Source organism: Myotis lucifugus, unplaced genomic scaffold (genome assembly GCF_000147115.1).
Source record: "Myotis lucifugus unplaced genomic scaffold, Myoluc2.0 scaffold_40, whole genome shotgun sequence".
In the NCBI taxonomy this organism is placed as follows: Eukaryota; Metazoa; Chordata; class Mammalia; order Chiroptera; family Vespertilionidae; genus Myotis; species Myotis lucifugus.
Genome location: NW_005871088.1, coordinates 6,285,886 through 6,292,188, shown reverse-complemented (window position 1 = coordinate 6,292,188; position 6,303 = coordinate 6,285,886). Strand labels below are relative to the sequence as shown.

The window sequence follows — 6,303 nt, the reverse complement described above, 5'->3', positions numbered from 1 at the left end:
TGTTCGATGCTGCTCTCCTCTGTATCTATTTTTGTTCATCACTTTATGTTCTTTATTATACATAAATGATGAGATCATGTGGTATTTTTCTTTCATTGATTGGCTTATTTCACTTAGCATGATGCTCTCCAGTTCCATCCATGCTGTTGCAAATGGTAAGAATTCCTTCTTTTTTACAGCTGTGTAGTATTCCATTGTGTAGATGTACCAAAGTTTTTTAATCCACTCATCTGCTGATGGGCATTTAGGCTGTTTCCAAATCTTAGCTATTATAAATTGTGCTGCGATGAACATAGGGGTGCATATATCTGTTCTGATTGGTGTTTCTGGTTTCTTGGGATATAGTCCTAGAAGTAGGATTACTAGGTCAAATGAGAGTTCCATTTTTTAACTTTTTGAGGAAACTCCATACTGTTCTCCACAGTGGCTGCACCAGTCTGCATTCCCACCAGCAGTGCAGGAAGATTCCTTTTTCTCCACATCCTTGCCAGCATTTGTCATTTGTTGATTTGTTGATGATAGCCATTCTGACAGGTGTGAGATGGTATCTCGTCTTGATTTGCATCTCTTAGATGATTAGTGACTTTGAACGTGTTTTCATATGTCTCTGGGCTTTCTGTATGTCCTCTTTCGAAAACTGTCTATTTAGATCCTTTGCCCATTTTTTGATTGTATCATTTACCTTCCTTTCATTAAGTTGTATGAGTTATCTGTAAATTTTAGAGATTAAACCCTTATCGGAAATATCATTGGCAAATATTTTCTCCCATGCAGTGGGCTTTCTTGTTGTGTTGTTGATGGTGTCTTTTGCTGTGCAGAAGCTTTTTATTTTGATGTAGTCCCATTTGTTTATTTTCTCCTTAGTCTCCATTGCCCTAGGAGCTGTGTCTGTAAAGATATTGCTATGACATATGTCTGCTATCTTGCTGCCTATGGAGTCTTGTAGGATTTTTATGGTTTCCCGTCTTACATTTAAGTCCTTTAGCTATTTTGAGTTTGTTTTTATGTATGGTGTAAGTTGATGATCTAGTTTCATTTTTTTGCATGTATCTGTCCAAATTTGCCAGCACCATTTATTAAAGAGGCTGTCTTGACTCCATTGTATGCTCTTGCCTCCTTTGTCAAATATTAATTGAGCATAATGGCTTGGGTTGATTTCTGGGTTCTCTGTTCTGTTCCATTGGTCTATATGTCTGTTCTTGTGCCAGTACCAGGCAGTTTTGAGAACCATGGCTTGGTACTACAGCTTTATATCTGGTATTGTGATCCCTCCAACTTTGTTCTTTTTTCTCAGGATTGTTGTGGCTATTCAGGGTCTTTTTTTTCATTCAAGATGAATTTTTGGAGAGTTTGTTCTAGATCTGTGAAATATGCCATTGGTATTTTAATGGGGATTGCATTGAATCTGTAAATTGCATTAGGTGGTATGGACATTTTAATAATGTTGATTCTGCCAATCCATGAACATGATATGTTCTTCCATTTGTTTATATCTTCCACTATCTATTTTTTCAATGTCCTGTAGTTTTCTGAGTACAGGACTTTTACCTTCTAAGTTAAGTTTATTCCTAGGTATCTTAATTTTTTTGGTGCACTGGTAAATGGGATTCCCCCCCCCCCCCCGCTTATCTTTCTGTGAGTTCATTATTGGTGTATAAAAAGGCCATAGAATTCTGGGTGTTATTTTGTATCCTGCTACATTGGCAGATTCGTTTAATAGGTCCAGTAGAGTTTTGATGGAACCTTTGGGGTTTTCTATGTATAGTATCATGTCATCTGCGAATAAAGACAGTTTTACGTTGTCTTTTCCAGTTTGGATGTCTTTTTTTTTCTTCATCTTGTCTGATCACTATGGCTAGCACGTCCAGTACTATGTTGAACAGGAGTAGTGAGAGTGGGCATCCCTGTCTTGTTCCTGTTCTTAGGGGAAATGTTTTTAGTTTTTGCCCATTGAGTATGATGTTGGCTGTGGGTTTGTCATATATGGCTTTTATTATGTTGAGGTATGATCCTTCTATTCCCAACTTGCTGAGAGTTTTTATCAGAAATGGGTGTTGGATTTGGTCAAATGCTTTTTCTGCATCAATTGATATGACTATGTGTTTTTTTTCTCTCAATTTGTTTATGTAATGTATCACGTTTATTGATTTGCGGATATTGTACCATCCTTGCATCCCTGGGATAAATCCTACTTGGTCATGGTGTATGATCTTTCTGATGTACTGATGGATCTGATTTGCTAAGATTTTGTTGAGGATTTTGGCATCTATGTTCATGAGGGATATTGGCCCGTAATTCTCTTTCATTGTGTTGTCTTTACCTAATTTTGGTATTAGGGTGATGCTGGCTTCATAGAATGAGCTTGGAAGTGTTCCTTCCTCTTGAATTTTTTGTAGTAGTCTGAGGAGGATAGGTTTTAGTTCTTCCTTGAATGTTTGGTAAAACTCCCCTGTGAAGCCATCTGGTCCTGGGCTTTTGTTTGCTGGAAGCTTTTTGATGACTGCTTCAATTTCTTCCATAGTTATTGGCCTATTGAGATTTTTAGATTCTTCCTGATTGAGTTTTGGAATGTTGTATTTTTCTAGGAATTTGTCCATTTCCTCCAGGTTGTCTAGTTTGTTGGAGTAGAGCTGTCCATAGTATTTTTTAACAATCATTTGTATTTCTGTGGGGTCTGTTGTTATTTCACCTCTATCGTTTCTGATTTTGTTTATTTGGGTCCTCTCTCTTTGTTTCTTCGTGAGCCTGGCTAGAGGTTCATCAATCTTGTTTATCCTTTCAAAGTACCAGCTCTTGGTTTTGTTGATCTTTGTATTGGATTTTTTTTGTATCTTTGTTTGTTTGTTTTTTCTATTTTTGGTCTCTATGTCATTTATCTCTGTTCTGATCTTTATGATTTCCTTCCTCCTGCTTATGCTGGGCTTTTCTTGTTGCTATCTTTCTAACTCTGAGTTTTAGGGTTAGATAATTTATTATCATCTTTTTTTTTTTTAAGCTAGGCCTGCAGAGCTATGAACTTCCCTCTCAAGACTGCTTTCACTGTGTCCCACCCATAGATTTTGGATTGTTGTGTTTTCATTGTCATTTGTTGCCATGATGCTTTTTATTTATTCCTTGATCTCTTTGGTAACCCAATCATTGTTTAATAGCATGTTATTTAGACTCCATGTGTTTGATTTTTTTTATTGTAGTTGATCTCTAGTTTTATTCCATTGTGATCTGAGAAGATGCTTGATATGATTTTTTTTTATCTTCTTGAATTTTAAGATACTTTGCCTGTACCCCAATATGTGGTCTATCTTTGAAAATAATCCATGTGCACTTGAGAAGAATGTATATTCTGTGACTTTGGGGTGAAATGTTTTGAAGATGTCAATTAATTCCATCTGGTCTAGTGAGTTATTTAGGATTGATGTTTCTTTGCTGATTTTTTGTTTAGAGTTTAGAGGATTTGTCCAGTGGTGTTAGTGGGGCATTAAAGTCCCCTACTGTGACTCTATTGCTGTCAATCTCTCCCTTGATATCCTCCAGAAGTTTTGTGGTTTTTTTTTATGTATTTGGGTGCTCCTGTATTGGGTGCATATATGTTTACCAGAGTTATATCTTCTTGTTGAATTGCTCCCTTTAGTATTATGAAGTGGCCTTCCTTATCTCTGTTTATGGCCTTCACTTTGAGGTCTAATTTTGTTTGGACATAAGTATTACTACCCCAGATTTTTTTTTTAAGTTTCTTTTCGCCTGAAAAATATGTAACGCTTTACAAATTTGCATGTCATTCTTGTGCAAGGGGCCATGCTAATCTTCTCTATATCATTCCAATTTTAGTATATGTGCTGCTGAAGAAAGCACTAATTTCTTTTTTATTCGTTACCCTAGGACATGCTTAGAGGGAGAGAGAAAGAAAAATGTTGATCTGTCGCCTCCCATATGTGCTCCAACTGGGAATCTAACCTGTAACCTTTAGGTTCATAGGACAACACTCAACCAACTGAGCCAATCTGTCTGGACTTTTTCCTCCCACCCACCCCCACTTTAAGACTGCCCAGTGCAACCTGGTTTTTGTGAGTTTCTTTTTTTCAATTGATTATTCCAAAATAGACGTCTTAGAGTAGTCTTTCCCAGCCCAATAATGGAATCAGTATGCAGTTGAGTGAATTATTGGACTAAGATGGAAAAAAGAAGGGAGAAACTAGATATTAAAGAGTCAACATTTGATTGCTAGGATTCTTAGAAATATGCTTTACATAGAGGCTGCATGATGCAAATCAAAGTGTGTTACTTTCTGCACCTGTTATCAAAGTCTGTGAAAGGTTGGAATTATTCTCCTATTTTATTCAGTACTCTTTGTTCCTATTTTGACTATTGAAAAGTATCACAGGTGCATATTTGAGGATCATAATACCACCCATTACACAGTAAAGCTCAGCACATTGGCAGTTTACATATTGTCACTGAAGGAGGGAGAGATTGTTAAGCTTTATTCATGTAAGTCTTATAGTTTCAGTAAATTCAAAAGGCCCTTTGAGGTTGTTCTAATTTATCTTCTCCCTGTCCAAGAAGCATTGGAACTTTTCCTTTGGAAGGTTACTTTTACTCTCCTTCTCAGAAACTACTCCAAGAAGTTTCTATTCCATTTTTGTTACTCCATAATTTTGTGTTTTCAATTATGTCTATGAGTATTTTAATTGATATTTTTAATAAAAATATGTAGACATACTTGTAGCCTAATGGGAAAGACAAGACATTAAAGAATAACTAAAATAATCATTTCAAATACAGTACTCATGAATACTCATTCTGGACCAGGCACTGTATTGAGTACTGTTCATGTAATAAGAACCACAATAACCCTGTGAGGCAGATATTAGTATCATCCTCATTTTTAGATTACATAATTGGGAGATTGGAGGGAATTGTGAGGATATCAGAACACAACTTAAAATTTGGTCCATTTGAGTCATCCTGGTTTTCCCTCAGTGAGAATGAGAAGTAGGAATATCCTTGATATCAAGACAATTATCTGTGAATGAACCAGAATTCTTTTCAGTGGCTCAGTGAAAATAGACTCTTCTAGAACCGGAGAGTCTCTCCATCCCTACAGAATCAGAGGGCAATACCCTTAGGCTATAAGGCTTGCTTTGCCATCATGGGGGGCTTGGAAATAGATGTCTTTTCCAATTTCATACTCAAAGCTCTAGGTGCACCACAGATTTTTCTAATTTATCTAGCACTGTGGTTAATTTCACAGACTCTGGAGACAGAGTACATGAGTTTATAACACAGCTCTTGCTTTTTTGTTGTTGTTGTATGTCCTTAGCAAAGTTATCTACTTTCTCTGTGCCTCAGATTCTTCATTTGTAGAATAGGGTTCCTATCTTATATGTTTGTTGCAGAAGCTAGGATACGCCTGGCTGGGAGTAGGCACTCAATAAATGGTATCTGTTATTTTACATATCTTACTAAGGAATGGTTCTCACTTTTCCTTGAACTTCTTTTGATTTCCAGACTCTATCATTTTGTAGGAGTAACTAAACTCCATGTGTAACTATAATGTGTTTTCTCTACAAACCACTAAAGCAACCATGCTTAGTTGGTACAGTCTGCCGTCTTCCTTTATATTTTGCCACCTTCGTATTTTATTTGGATTCACTTGTATTTCTGCCATTAAGTAGTCTATTTGTCTGGTGCATGCAAGTAAATACTCAGAAAGAATGATGAGTTCACTTAGAAAGAACACCATTTGAATTTCATACTCCACAACTGTCCCATAATTGAGAGTCACTGAAGAATCTTCCATACAAGATACTGTAGAATGTGGGAGGATTGTCCATTAATGAGTCACAAGAATCATGTAAAGATTCTCTTTATTCTACAAATATTTTGGAAGACTACTATACCACAGACTCTCTGAAAGACACTGGGGATACCGTAATGAAAAAAAAAATTCTTTCCATTTAGAATTTTGTACTCTAGTGGGGTACAAGTTAGTTAGCAAATGAATAGAACAGAGTGTGGCAAGTTCTATAATGAAAATAAGCAAAGGCATTGTGGGGAATCTGGAGGAGGTCCTAGTCCAGACTCCTGTTAAAAGCTGTTCAGCTTAGAGAATGAGCAAAGCCCCTCACAGAGCACTGATTCAGGCCCACCTCCCCTCACTCTTGCAATATTGTAGTAGCCTTGCAACTATTCTTCATGATTCTACTAACTACAATCCATTTTTTTTGGCAGAATTGTGGTGAATTTATCAAAAAGATATTGGCAAACAAAAATGATAAAATCAAACCATACAAAGCAGCATGTTTG

The 6,303-nt window shown here is 36.5% G+C and overlaps 1 non-coding gene across 1 annotated transcript; it reads right to left on the bottom strand.

The window, feature by feature from the left end:
• Positions 1-3,741: 3,741 nt before the first annotated feature.
• Positions 3,742-3,849, bottom strand: LOC111825805. The gene has a single exon (XR_002828975.1). It is a non-coding gene; the product is annotated as a U6 spliceosomal RNA (small nuclear RNA).
• Positions 3,850-6,303: the final 2,454 nt, after the last annotated feature.